At 36.2% G+C, this 13,757-nt stretch overlaps 2 pseudogenes; one reads left to right on the top strand and one right to left on the bottom strand.

The window, feature by feature from the left end:
• The first annotated feature begins 1,925 nt into the window (after positions 1-1,925).
• On the top strand, positions 1,926-2,788 carry LOC102665175 (uncharacterized; annotated as a pseudogene).
• Positions 2,789-9,579: 6,791 nt separating this feature from the next.
• On the bottom strand, positions 9,580-13,427 carry LOC100777728 (disease resistance protein RPM1-like; annotated as a pseudogene).
• Between the last annotated feature and the right edge of the window lie 330 nt (positions 13,428-13,757).

Consider the following 13,757-nt stretch of genomic DNA (forward strand, 5'->3'; position numbering starts at 1 on the left):
AACTCATGTAATTCCACCACTTTGTCATTCAAAATTCACTTTTCAATCATCAATCACATTACAGAAGAATAACACACTCCGATCAAGATATAATAACACATCAATTTCATAATAAAAAATTGGAAAGCATATGCAACAGTTATGCTAAGACTCAAGCCTATATGCAATGTGGTATGTCAGGTCACTCTCACAAAGTAAAATCATAGGGAGACCAGTCAAGGTCTGTTTTATGAGAATGCTCCAACCATATGGGATATGGGATCACCATAGGCTTAAAGGAGCACTCAAACCGGGTGACCCCCAAGGCCTACACTCCGAAGAGTCCGTCAGGGCCTCTCCCTTCTGATTCAGGTCCAACCTCTAAAATAATTTTTGCATACAGACACTGCTCATGAATTATACAATACCCACGACCTCACACTCGTGTTTCAAACACGTTTAGCACAATTGCGCTACAATTTAACATTGGTTCCTAAATAGGAAACCTACACTTTCTCTTTAACACTTTTTTGAAGATAGCATTGGTCAGGTTATTGTACAATTCACAGCTTACAACACAAGTAATGTCACATCAAGTGTTAACCACACACTAATTCACAACCAAAATTCATTCACAATTTCACATCTCATAATGTCACAATCCACCATCACATGTTTACACGTATCACACAAATTAACACATGTTCAACATTGCACTTATACTCAATCTCAATAACAATACTATAATCTCAAAGCAACATGTTATTCCATAATTCATCACATATTTCCCTTACAAACACTGCTCATGAATTATATAATACCCACGACCTCACACTCATGTTTCAAACACGTTTAACACATTGCGCTATAATTTAATACTGGTTCTTAAATAGGAAACCTACATTTTTCCTTTAACATTGTGCATCAACACTTTTCTCAAGATAACACTGATCGGGTTATTGTATAATTCATAGTTCACAATATAATTATTGTCACATCAATTATCAAACACACACATTTATTTACAACCAAATATCATTCTCACAATTTAACATCTCATAATGTCACATTGATCATCTCATGTTTACATGTATCTCACAAATTGACACATTAAACCTTGTACTACTTAATCTCCATAATAATATTATAATGTCATTATAATAACTTATTACACCTCATAACTCATATACACATCACACAATAATAATATTTGTATGACACAAAACATATATATGTATAAGTATATAGTAAATAAAACTACATTATTTTTAATCAAAGAGTTTTTATAACAATTAATTTAAGATTACATTAAAAGAAATTACTACTAGGCATTAACCTTACAACTTTATTTAATTTATTATTTTAGTATTACAATATATATATACACATAACATGTCGATCATCATTGTGGGAAAATATAAAATAAGGTAATAATTTGTATAAAATAAGTCACTGAATAATAGTATTTACAATATAGATCACATTAATAAAAAGAACTCAATTTTTTAAGGGTTCACACTCAACACTAGAACACATCATTTTCATAGCATTTTCTCATTGGGACATCAACTGGTTCATCAAACATATATAATTCACAGTTATGATTATAAGGATAAAATAAAAATTATAGAAACACCCCAAAACTCATTCTAATTGATAATCTAAGGATCTCTACACATGTTCTCACCAATCCTTAATTGTGAATAACTTATCCCTTACCTCGATTTAGTCGCTCAAGCGTTCTTCGTTATCAGTTGTGATGTTTCTGGTGTTCTCTAGAGCTCCTCCTCCACTGTATGATGGTAATCTTGTATTCAAGGAAACAATTTCTTTCATGGTATCAGATTGATTAGGGAAAGATCTTTGAACCTTCCTCTGCCTTCCGCACACAGGCCCTAACGCCGTTCAACCCCTTTCTTCTTCTTTTCCCCTTCTTCTCCATCACCATGTCTGACTCAAAATCTACCTTTCACCCTACTTTTACTGTCTCCAACATCAAGAATCATGTCCCAGTCATTCTTGAGATGGAAAATATCCAATACGCGACATGGGCTGAACTTTTCAAAATTTACGCACGATCCCATAGGGTAATTGATCATATAATTCCTCGCAGGATGGCAAGCAGAAGGCGCCACCAATGGAGGAGGAGAAAGAACTCTGGTCGACACTAGACGCCACCGTTCTATAATGGATTTATGCCACCATTTCTCATGATCTTTTACATACTATTCTTGAACTTGACACCACGGCAATGGAGGCTTGGAATAGGTTGCGTGATATATTCCAAGATAACAAACACTCTCGTGATATTAAACTTGAGTATGATTTCACCCACACAACCATGGAGGCCTTTTCAAGTGTCTCGACTTACTGTCAACATCTCAAGTCACTGTCAGATCAACTTAACAATGTCGGCTCTCCGATCGGTAACAGTAGGTTGGTTCTGCAATTGGTGTCCGGTTTCATTGCACACTACAAGGGAGTGGCCACACTCATCTGTCAAAGTGATCCCTTGCCTCGGTTTTATCAAGCACGGTCGATGCTTGTTCTCAAAGAATCCAGCCTCAAGAAGGCGGCTCAGACCTCGTCCTCCACCATGGTGGCTCGTGCTTGGGATGAATCTCAAGAGGTGTCTGATCATTCATTAGCACATCGCATAAATAATGGTAGAAAACAGTATTCAAACTGTGGTAATTCTGGAAAGAATCGCAACAACACTGGTGGTTGTGGTAACTCATGCGGTGGCAAGGGAGGCTCTGGTGGTGGGGGTAAGTGTGGTGGTGGCAGCAACCGCTGGGGTGGACAATAGCAGCCCCAGAACAACCCCTAGCCTGCAAGACAGCAATGGCCTTGGCCATGGATGCAGTGGGTTGTTCCTCCTTGTCCGTACCCAGTGCTCCATGGGCCAGGCCCAATTTTCAGCAACCTCTGCATCAACAGCCCGGTATTCTTGGGTCCAGACCTCAGCAGGCATACACAGCCACAACTCCTACTCCAATAGACATCGAGGCTGCAATGCACACCCTTGGTATCTCTTCTCCGGATCTGAATTGGTATATGAACACTGGTGCCACCTCTCATATAACGTCCGCCTCAAGTACTCTAACGTCTTATTTTAATATGAGCAATAATCGTGGTATAACTGTTGGTAATGGTCAATCAATTCCAATTCTTGGTTATGGTCAAACCAACTTGCCTTGCCCATATCCTCCTTTAGCCTTGAAAAATGTCCTTCATGCTTCTAAACTAATAAAAAACTTAGTGTCGGTTAGAAAATTTACCACTGATAACTCTGTGTCTGTTGAATTTGATCCCTTTGGATTTTCTGTGAAGTATTTTCAGACGGGGATGCCTCTAATGAGGTGTGAGAGTCGTGGCACGCTTTATCATATCATCGAGTCCACCACTCCAGCTACTTTTTCCTCTACTCTTGCTGCCTTAGCTTCTTCTCTTTGGCATGAGCGGTTGGGACACCCGGGAGTACCTATCTTGCATTCTCTTAGGAAGGATAGATTTATCAAATGTAATCAAATTAGAGATTCTCATATTTGTCATTCATGTTCTCTTGGAAAACATATCAAGTTACCATTTATTGTGTCACATTCTAATACTCTTATGCCATTTGATATTGTTCACACTGATCTTTGGAAATCACCTGTTTTGAGTTTCTCAGGGCACCGATATTATATCTTATTGTTAGATGATTATTCTAAATTTTTGTGGACTTTTCCTTTGTCAAACAAATCAAATGCTTATTCCACATTCATAAATTTTAGAGCTTTCATCCGAACTCAATTCAAACGGGGAGTAAAGAATATACAATGTGATAATGGTAAAGAGTTTGATAATAAGCATTTTTGGGATTTTTGTAAAGTGAATGGTATTTCTTTCTGATTGTCTTGTCCTCATACTTCTCCTCAAAATGGGAAAGCCGAAAGGACAATTCGTACAATTAAAAATATTGTTCGTACTTCACTTGCCCATGCTTCATTACCTCCTTCATTTTGGCGTCATGCCTTGCAAATAGCGACTTACCTTCTCAATATTCTTCCTCATAAGTTACTAAACTATAAATCTCCTCTTAGGGTTCTTTATCATAAGGATTCGACCTATTCTCATCTTCGGGTTTTTGGGTGTTTATGTTATCCTTTATTTCCTTCCACTACCATAAACAAACTTCAACCCCGCTCTACTCCATGTATTTTTTTGGGATATCCTTCGAATCATCGTGGTTAGAAATGTTGTGACTTTTGGGAAAATAATTATAAGTCATCTTGTCATTTTCGATGAGACACAATTTCCATTTGCTAAATTACATACTCCCCATATTCACACTTATGATTTCTTAGATGATGGCCCAAACCCATACATGGTCCACCATTTAGTGTCTTAATCCACTACTCCTAATGCTCAAACTCCTGGTCTGGTTCCATTTGGGCCCAACTCCCCTAATATTGCAACCGGCCCAACCATTGAGACAAAGAAGAATATTTTTAATTGTATGAATTGTCCAACAACTGCTTCCCCTCCTCCTAGTCCAGCCCCTTCTTCACGTCCCAGCCCACTTCTTCGGGTTGTTACACGTAGCCAGCATGGGATAGTTAAGCCAAAGAAGATCTTTAATCTTCATACTACTGTTGCTAAATCCTCTCTGTCACGTAACCCCGTGTCGGCCCTTAGGGACCCGAATTGGAAAAAGGCTATGGATGATGAATTTGATGCTCTTATTAAAAATAAGACGTGGGAGTTAAAGCCCAGTCCACCTGATGTTAATGTAATTCGGTCATTGTGGATTTTTGCTCGTAAATAAAAATCTAATGGTTCTTTAGAGAGGCATAAAGTCGGTCTTGTAGGTGATGGCAAAACTCAACAGGTTGGCGTAGATTGTGGTGACACATTTAGTCCGGTGGTCAAACCGGCAACTATTCGCACAGTTCTGAGTCTGACTTTGTCTAAGGCATGGCCCATTCATCAACTTGACGTCAAAAATGCCTTCTTACATGGTGAAATTAATGAGACTGTCTACATGCATCAGCCTATGGGTTTTAGGGACCCGCAAAAACCTAATCATGTTTGTCTGTTAAAGAAGTCTCTATACAGGCTTAAACGGGCACCATGGGCTTGGTACAAGAGATTTGTTGATTTTGTTCATACACTCGGGTTCTCTCAAAGCACTTCGGATCATTCTTTTTTCATCTATAGACAAGGTACTTCTATGGCTTATATTTTGTTATATGTGGATGACATCATTTTGACTATTTCCTATTATGAGCTTCGTAAGTCCATTATTACCCTTCTTAGCTTGGAATTTGCTATGAAGGACTTGGGACAGTTGAGCTATTTTTTGGGCATTGCTGTAACTCATCATGCAGGTGGTTTGTTTTTATCTCAAAAGGAATATGCCATGGAGATTATTGATCATGCTGGCATGTCTTCTTGTAAGCCATTACCTACCCCTGTTGATACTAAATCGAAGCTTAGTGCTACATCAAGCACTCCATTTGAGGATCTGACTCTCTACAGGAGCCTTACTGGAGCTATACAATACCTTACTTTTACCATATCCGACATTACATATGCAGTGCAACAGGTGTGCTTATTCATGCATGACCCAAAGGATGAGCACATGCACGCTCTCAAGCACATATTTCACTACATTCAGGGTACTCTAGACCATGGTCTTCGTCTTTATCCATCATTTACATCCACTCTTATTTCTTATACGGATGTTGATTGGGGTGGATGCCCGGATACAAGAAGGTCTACTTCTGGGTATTGTGTATTTCTTGGGGATAATTTGATCTCTTGGTCAGCTAAACGACAGGCTACTTTGTCCAGGTCTAGTCCAGAGGCTAAATATGGAGGGGTTGCCAATGTAGTTTCAGAGTCATGTTGGTTGCGAAATCTGCTTTTGGAGCTTCATTGTCCGATCCAGAAGGCTACATTGGTTTATTGTGATAATGTAAGTGTGATATATCTTGTGGGTAATCCGGTTCAACATTAACGCACTAAACACATTGAGATGAATATACATTTTGTTCATGAAAAGGTTGCTCATGGTCAAGTTCGAGTTTTACATGTCCCATAGATTGACATATTTACCAAAGGACTTCTTTTGGTGTTATTTGAGGATTTTCGAGACAATCTCAGTGTTCGTCAACTTCCTACTTCGACTGTGGGGGTGTGTTAGAATATATGATAATATATTCTGATTTTGTATAGTTGTTATAGCCATATAATTAGCCCTTAGTTATAGCTAATCAGTTGGGATTCTCAGCCTAACTATACGCTGGTAATCTTGTATATAAGCTAATGATGCTTAATGAATTATTCAAGGAAACAATTTCTTTCAAAGATATTCATTTTTTTTCATGATCTGAAAATATATATTAACTTTGTTCCTTTTTAATAATGCTATTTTTATTTTCACTAACATTTTTAATTTATATTAGAATATAAAAAACAGAGTAATTTGATTGGTATAAGTTATGAATTATCACTGTTTGATTGATATAATAACCTGCAAGTTACCCTGTTTAGCCAACTCTTTATTTGTCAGAGTATTATTTGGTAAAGGTAATGCTTGTGCTGACAAGCTTGCCTCTTTTGGAGTTCAGGCTTTAGAGAACTTGGTGGACTACTCCGCCTCATTTTGTTTCTGAGGAGCTCACTAGATACAGATATGGGCTCCCAGCATACAGATTCACTTAGTGTTGTTACTTGAGTATGGTTTTACCCTCCCGAGGGTTGTATCTTGTGCGTTTATTAAGATATTCTAAGGTGTTTCTTCTGCTGGAGGCCTATGGGCTGATACCCCTCCGAAGATCACCTCCTATTTTGCTTCAAAAAAGAAAAAAGGATTCCCTAGCTAGCTTCTTTTCACATCTTGAATTCACCAACTGGTTTTCCAGCTAGCATAGCATCACCTTGAGTAACACTGCACCCATTAGCCAGGGTCCAGTCACTAACCAAGAAGTAACCGGAAGATTTGTGATCTGTGCAGTAAGATATGAAGAAAAAACAATAATAACTTATAAAGAACAATGCCAATATGTCCAGCATATCCCGCAGCAATCCTTCTAGAGTGTAAGATTGGGGCACTATGATCTTGAAATATAAACTTGATTTTGGGTCTTATTTGTCTAAACAAGGAAGTACAAGTTCTAGAAGACATGCTAAGCTAAAAGGAAAAGAAAAACAATAGCAGTCAGTGGCAAGGAAAAAAAAGACAGGAGAAAAGAATAGAAGGGAGACAAAAGAACAAGTAGCATGTATGTCAAGATTGAAAGATTAGGATCTTTATAAATATATCCCAATCCATGTCTCTGTCTTTAATTTTCCTTATTTTTATTATTATAGTTCTTGAAGGAGCCCTTTATTTTTTTGGTTTACAGCTTGGTTGAATTGATTTGCACAAAAGGTCAAGAAAGTGATATATATATATATATATATATATATATATATATCTGGCTTGGACCGACCCCATACATACGCTATGGGAAAACTTCAGTATTGTTTATGAAACTAAGTTTTCAGAATACGCTATTGTTTCTTTCTTTTTTAGGTATAATTATAAATATTCTTTTGGTTCCTATTGTTATAATTTGTAACGACTTTTCAAAATTTGATTTCAGGAATTGTGCATCTGTTCGGGAACTGTGGTTCCAACAATTAATCAGAACACTGCATATGGTTATTTTGTTTCCTTTACACGGACCTAAATCAGCGCCTAGATGACACACATATACATTGTATATGCTACTAGGTTCAGCACCTTAATGACACTCACTGATTGCACAGCACACTAATGACCCTGCATAATTGGTCCCTGCATGAACACATAAATGATAGAACACATACTTCATTGGCAAGTCACAAGTGTAGTACAACCTCGCTCAAACAATTATTATGCTCCACTAGAATTGTTAAATAAAAACAAATTCTACTTCTATAATTAGTTTTGTGAGTTAATATACAATTGGGTCCCCTAAAGTGGTTAGTAATTTGTGTTGTTTTGGTTCTGTCAAAGATACGAGTTAGTACTTTGAGGGATCAAATTGTATACAAGCTGACAATTTGGTACGGGATAACTTGTTAGAAAGTAGATAACTTAGTGCTTTCAAAGATTGTATGTGTGCCTTTCCTGATTGGGTGCCAACCATTATGGTCTCAAGTTGAATACCTCTGAGTTAAATTTTTCTAAAGTTGATGCAGAAACATAAGAAAAAAATAATGATAATGCAAGAAAACTATATTACATACATATTCACTGCTAATGAATACTGTCTTCGAGTCGATTTAAGTGTAGTGCATAATAGTGCACACAGTCAAACAAATTCAGTTTTTATTCCCCCTATGTTATTATCCAAATTTTATTCAGTCATATTCCAATAAAAAAATTTATTAAAATTTCAACTATTTCATAAACTCATAAGTCCAAATGAGCAAAAAAACCAACTTGATATTTATTAATCTTGTCGTTCCATCCAAATAATAAAAGAAAAACTTTATTCTACACAATGTTTAAGTGTAGTCACAGTATTCCAAGTATTTTTCTCACTCAATCTGATTTTCAATTCCATGAAACAAGTCACAATAACACAAACAAATTCAGTCAATTTTATTTTAAATTCTGTTTCGCATTGAATTTAAGTACAGCCACAGTATTCCAAGTCTGTTTCGCACTAAATTCTGTTAACAAAATTAAGTGAAAACAATAAAAAAAATGGGGCACAAATTACGGTTCAGACACAATCAAATAACAGTTTATTAATGAAACCATTATAAAATTACGTTGATATGAATTTTGAAATAGTTATAATAGAAGTCAACAAATTTATCAAATACTATACATGGTGATTTGCAAGTGAATGATGGTCTAAAATTGTTTTACATTGGCGATGCAAACTATTTTTTATAATTTTTTTAGCTTAAAGACTATGTACATTGTTGGTGTAAAAAGTTTTACATTGTCCATCATTTTAAAATAATCATTATAACTTTTAATGCTATTAGCCATTGTAAAGGTAAAAAAAATATCCTATATATGATTGTTTATGATCAAATAATAATGTATGATTCCTTTGAATTGTCAATACATAATTTATTTTTTATATTTTTTTCATTTGAAAAATATGGGATCAAAACTGAACATAAAAGTTTCGATACCAGAGCACTACGCAAAGAGGATTAAACTGCCAAGCCACAATCCAAAATATCTTCTTACAGTACGAGTTCACCCAACCTTAACATGTACAATCCAAATGTTCATTCCGTTCTAGAAGCATAATCTGAATTTACTATTTACTATTGTAATTGAAGATGAATATATCTTATAACTCAAAAGCTCTTTTCCACAGTTGAAAATTCTAAATCTTTAGAATTTCTCAATCAGGGCACTCATTAGGTTCAAGAATATCTAAATTGTCTTAATTGTTGATAATAATTCCCGTAGAATCTCCAACCTCGTTTGCATTATATCCTAAATTCAATCGTTATTTTAATTTCACAGTTGTCAATAGGAATATACGATCAACGTACTATAAGTGACCAAATATCAATATATAAAGGCATTAAATTAAAACAAAGACAAACAATCAATTTAAAAGAAATGAACTTGAATTATACATAAGAGTTCAAATTACATCAGGTTAACAAAAATTTAACTACACAGTTTAGAAAAAGAGAACAAGAGAAAGAGAAGAAGGAAGCTCATAAAATTAATTTGATGAATCTTGCACTTTGATGCCTCAAATCCACTTATCCACCATTTCAGAAGCCGCAAAAGAAAGAACATGAGCGAATCTTCAGTTTTCTAGTTGTCAAAAATTGCATGCATGTGTAGGAACACCATTTTCCCTTCTACGTATTGTTTAGTGTTAATAACGCTAGAATGGGCTTACTAATTAACACTCTAAAAACCATGAGATTCGAATGCTGGAAATATTGGAATTGGAACACCTCTTACAATCTTCCCTTGGTGCTTTCCTAAATTTCATGATTGTACAAAGTGGGTCAAACTTCAAAGCATCAAAATTAGGAAAAAATCCACCTTATTAGGCTTCAATCATAATGGAAAATTAAAAATCCACAACAATTACACGAAATATATGCTTACAACCCTATAAAAATACCAAGTTAATTTCTTCTTAAAATCATACAATGAAATTGTTCAAGTACTTATCAACATGGAAATAAAATTAAAAAAAAAAACTCAATTCAGTTGAGGTCAACATTTACCAATTCTGAGCACAATAATACGAAGGATTATAATGGTTAGACTCTTATAATGAAGAAACGTTAACTAAGGTTGGTGTAGGCATATACTTGTTAGACAATTCTTTCCCTAACTTCTACGTGACATATTGTATAAAAAGAAATATGAAGCAAATACAATAAGAGAAAACGAGGCAAAAGTAATTATTTTAGGAATTAGATAACGGTTGCATTTTATATTAAAGAAAAGAATAAGGCCAGGAATGCCATTCTACAAAGTTATTAATGTGAAAAAGACGCACCTTCTATTTTCAAAGTTGGACGCATCTTAGTGATGACTTCTGCCGAACATATGCAAAGGTTCTTCAGCATCTTCACTCCAAATACGTACGTGGGGCACATCTTGGATGATCCAGTGGTCTTCTCCTCCATCAGGAGCAGTGCGCTGCTCAAATTCAGTTGGCATGTCCTCGATATAGAGATCTTTAAGTTTCTCCAAGTGTTGAATTCCAGAGGGTACTGTTTTGAGTTGGGAGAGTTCTCGTAAAGAAAATAGTTCCAAAGAACACAGTGCTCCTCTGTCGATAAGGATGGACTCCAACTTATTCAAAGATTTGAGTAGCAGTGTCTTTAGTTTCTGAAACCCTCCACTTTGAAAATTCAAAGTTTCACCTTCATAAGCATTGTCACTTAAAAAGAGGAGCATCAACCTTGGCATATTTTTTAGTGATTTCAATGCATCATTAGTCAACCTGGAGCCGCTCAAATACAGTTGCACAAGATTTGGGAACTGTGAAATCCAATTTGGCAACCTTGTTAACGTCCCACGTAGGACAAGCTTCTTAAGTGTAGACATAGGTGACGTAATGTACAAGTCAATTACTTCACTCTCATCAGCTGTATAAATACGTAGTTTCTCCAAGAGTGGCATCTCATTTATCAAGGAACAGAGTCTCTTTGTGTTTTCCCGTAAAATCTATCACTGTCAGTTTCCTTAACTGCTTTAGCTTTCCAACCTCTCTAATGACCACTCCATCATCATCTATAATCACTGGAGGTATCTCTTGTAGGGATGTCATGCCTCCAATATCCTTCCATTGAATTAAACCCGTATAATAAGACAGAAGATGACGTAGCTTAGTAAGCTTACGAATCTCCTCTGGCATCTTAGACACACTTGTGTTTCTTATATCCAAGGTCTCTAAATTCTGGAGCTTGCCAATGGATTTTGGTAGACTTTCAATACATGTATTCCGGAAGCTTAAATACTTCAAGTGGCATAAATTCCCCAAATTTTCAGGAACATAAAGTAAATCAGAACCTTCAAAATCAAGTACCTTCAATAGCATGTAATTGGTAGGGATTTTGTTTACTAAGTGTTCAGATACTTCTTCCTCTTCTCCTGTGCTAATAATAATTGACCGAATGGGTGAGCTTCCTATACTTCCACTAAAATCATGGGTTGCAATTGTTAGGCGTCGAACAATCTTACTTGATACAGATTGATCAGGCTCGTCAATATACTGACAAAATCCTGTATCCTTGACTTTTCTAAGGATCATGTCGTGTATTAAGTCGTGAACACGACACCTTTTAACTTTGCCATCAATTCTAAATGAGGATACTTGCACCAAACTTCTACGGACCAACCCTGATAAATATTGTTGCCCAACTTCTTCCAAAGATTTTCCGGTTTCATGTTTGACAAACCCTTCAGCTATCCACTGTCTAATCAATCTATCAGATTGAACTTCATAGTCCTCTGGATACATTCCGAAATACAATAAACATGATCTGAGATTGATCGGCAAATCATCATTACTTAAACCTAAAATTTTTGTTATACTATTTAACTCAGAATTCCTCTCCAAGTCTAAACTTAGATCTCGACTAAACTGTCCCCATTCAGGTGCACTTTCATCTTTTTGAGACAAAAGACCACCAATGGCCACTATTGCTAGAGGTAAACCTTTACACTTTCTAACAATTTCAAGAGATATATCTTTAAGTTCTTCTGGACAATCTCCATCGGAACTATACTGAAATGCCTTCTTACAGAACAATTTCAAAGATTCTTCTTCCGTTAAAGGTTTTTCTAGCTTATGCACCTCAACAAATGATGATTTCCTACAATATTCTGCAACCATCTCATCCCTGGTTGTGATTAATATCCTACTTCCATTTTTATTATCAATTACAGCAGATTCAATGTGATCCCAAAATTTTCCATTCCATACGTCATCAAACAAGACAACATACCTCTTGTTGCGCAAGCGGTTTCTGACTTCTTCTGTCAACGACTCGATGGTAGAAACATCCTTGGGAGGGTCCTCCTTTTTTTCTTTGCAAAGCTCATTCAACATATGCCTCAGCAATCCTTCAGAAGAGAAGGATTGAGAAACTGTGATCAACGCATGGCACTCGAAATTGTTACGCACCTGGTCATAAACTTGCTTGGCAAGAGTGGTTTTTCCCACCCCTGCAATTCCCACCACAGAGATGACAGTGCGTTTTTCTCTTCCATTTGTCAACCAATTTTTCAATATACCTCTAGGGCCATCAAGCCCCACAACCTCATCTTCCTCAATAAAGAGAGGATCCCTTCTAAGTTTCTGCCAGGTGACATCTTGATTTCCTCTAGAACTGGTTGGTCTTTGCTCTAAAGGAAAATGGCTTTGGAAACCATCTCTTTCAGCACGAATAAGCGATTTAACATCCTGAATCTTATACGCACTTTGAAGGAGAAGGATTTGAGTTTTGATGAAGGCAACAGCCTTACATAGTAAAGCTGCACATCGACGATCATCAGGTTGCTTATCCTCACAGGAGATGTTATATTCATCGATGACATCTTCCATGCGAAAAGCTGCTTCTCTCAGCCGCATCACCCTTTCTTTTTTTCTATGACGCCTTCCATCATCTTGTTCAGCTTCAGCCACTTTATCAGCATCATTGATGAAATCTTGAAAGCTTTCAAGTTCATCTGTAATGTCTCTAACTTCTTTTGGGAGATCTCTCAACATTTTGACAGCTTCCAATATTTTTGGAAGCGCATGCTGACCAGCCAAGGACACTGCAGTTTCTGCCATTTTAGTCTAGCTAGCTAGCTCTCTTTTTTGGTTTGTTGGGAGTGCAAAACTTGATGTTCTGCAACGTTGTATAGCCAATAAATGTACTTAGCCAAACAATGATACGGACACGGTTTATGATAATATCTTAACCATATAATTTCAATAAAATTTTAAAATTAACATGATTCTCTATTTATAAGTTCTATAGTCATGATTAACAGGTGTCGGTTATCAGATTTTTTTTTTTATAAGTTCTTTTTATCTATATCATACGGAGATGATATTTTGTAACTTAGTGCACTGTGTACGCGGAGACGAAGACTTTGAGCTTTGCAGCGTCTCTTTTGCGAGCAAGTTGTGATATTGTGGTCCAGCTAATGTGAAAATGTGATTATCAGATTATTTTTTTTAAAGGAATAATTTCATTTTGATTTTTCATTTAGCACTTAAGGCTCATATTTTTGTAAACCACTTTTCGCCCCTAACAGTTCA

The sequence above is a fragment of the Glycine max genome, chromosome 18 (genome assembly GCF_000004515.6).
Source record: "Glycine max cultivar Williams 82 chromosome 18, Glycine_max_v4.0, whole genome shotgun sequence".
Taxonomy (NCBI): domain Eukaryota; kingdom Viridiplantae; phylum Streptophyta; class Magnoliopsida; order Fabales; family Fabaceae; genus Glycine; species Glycine max.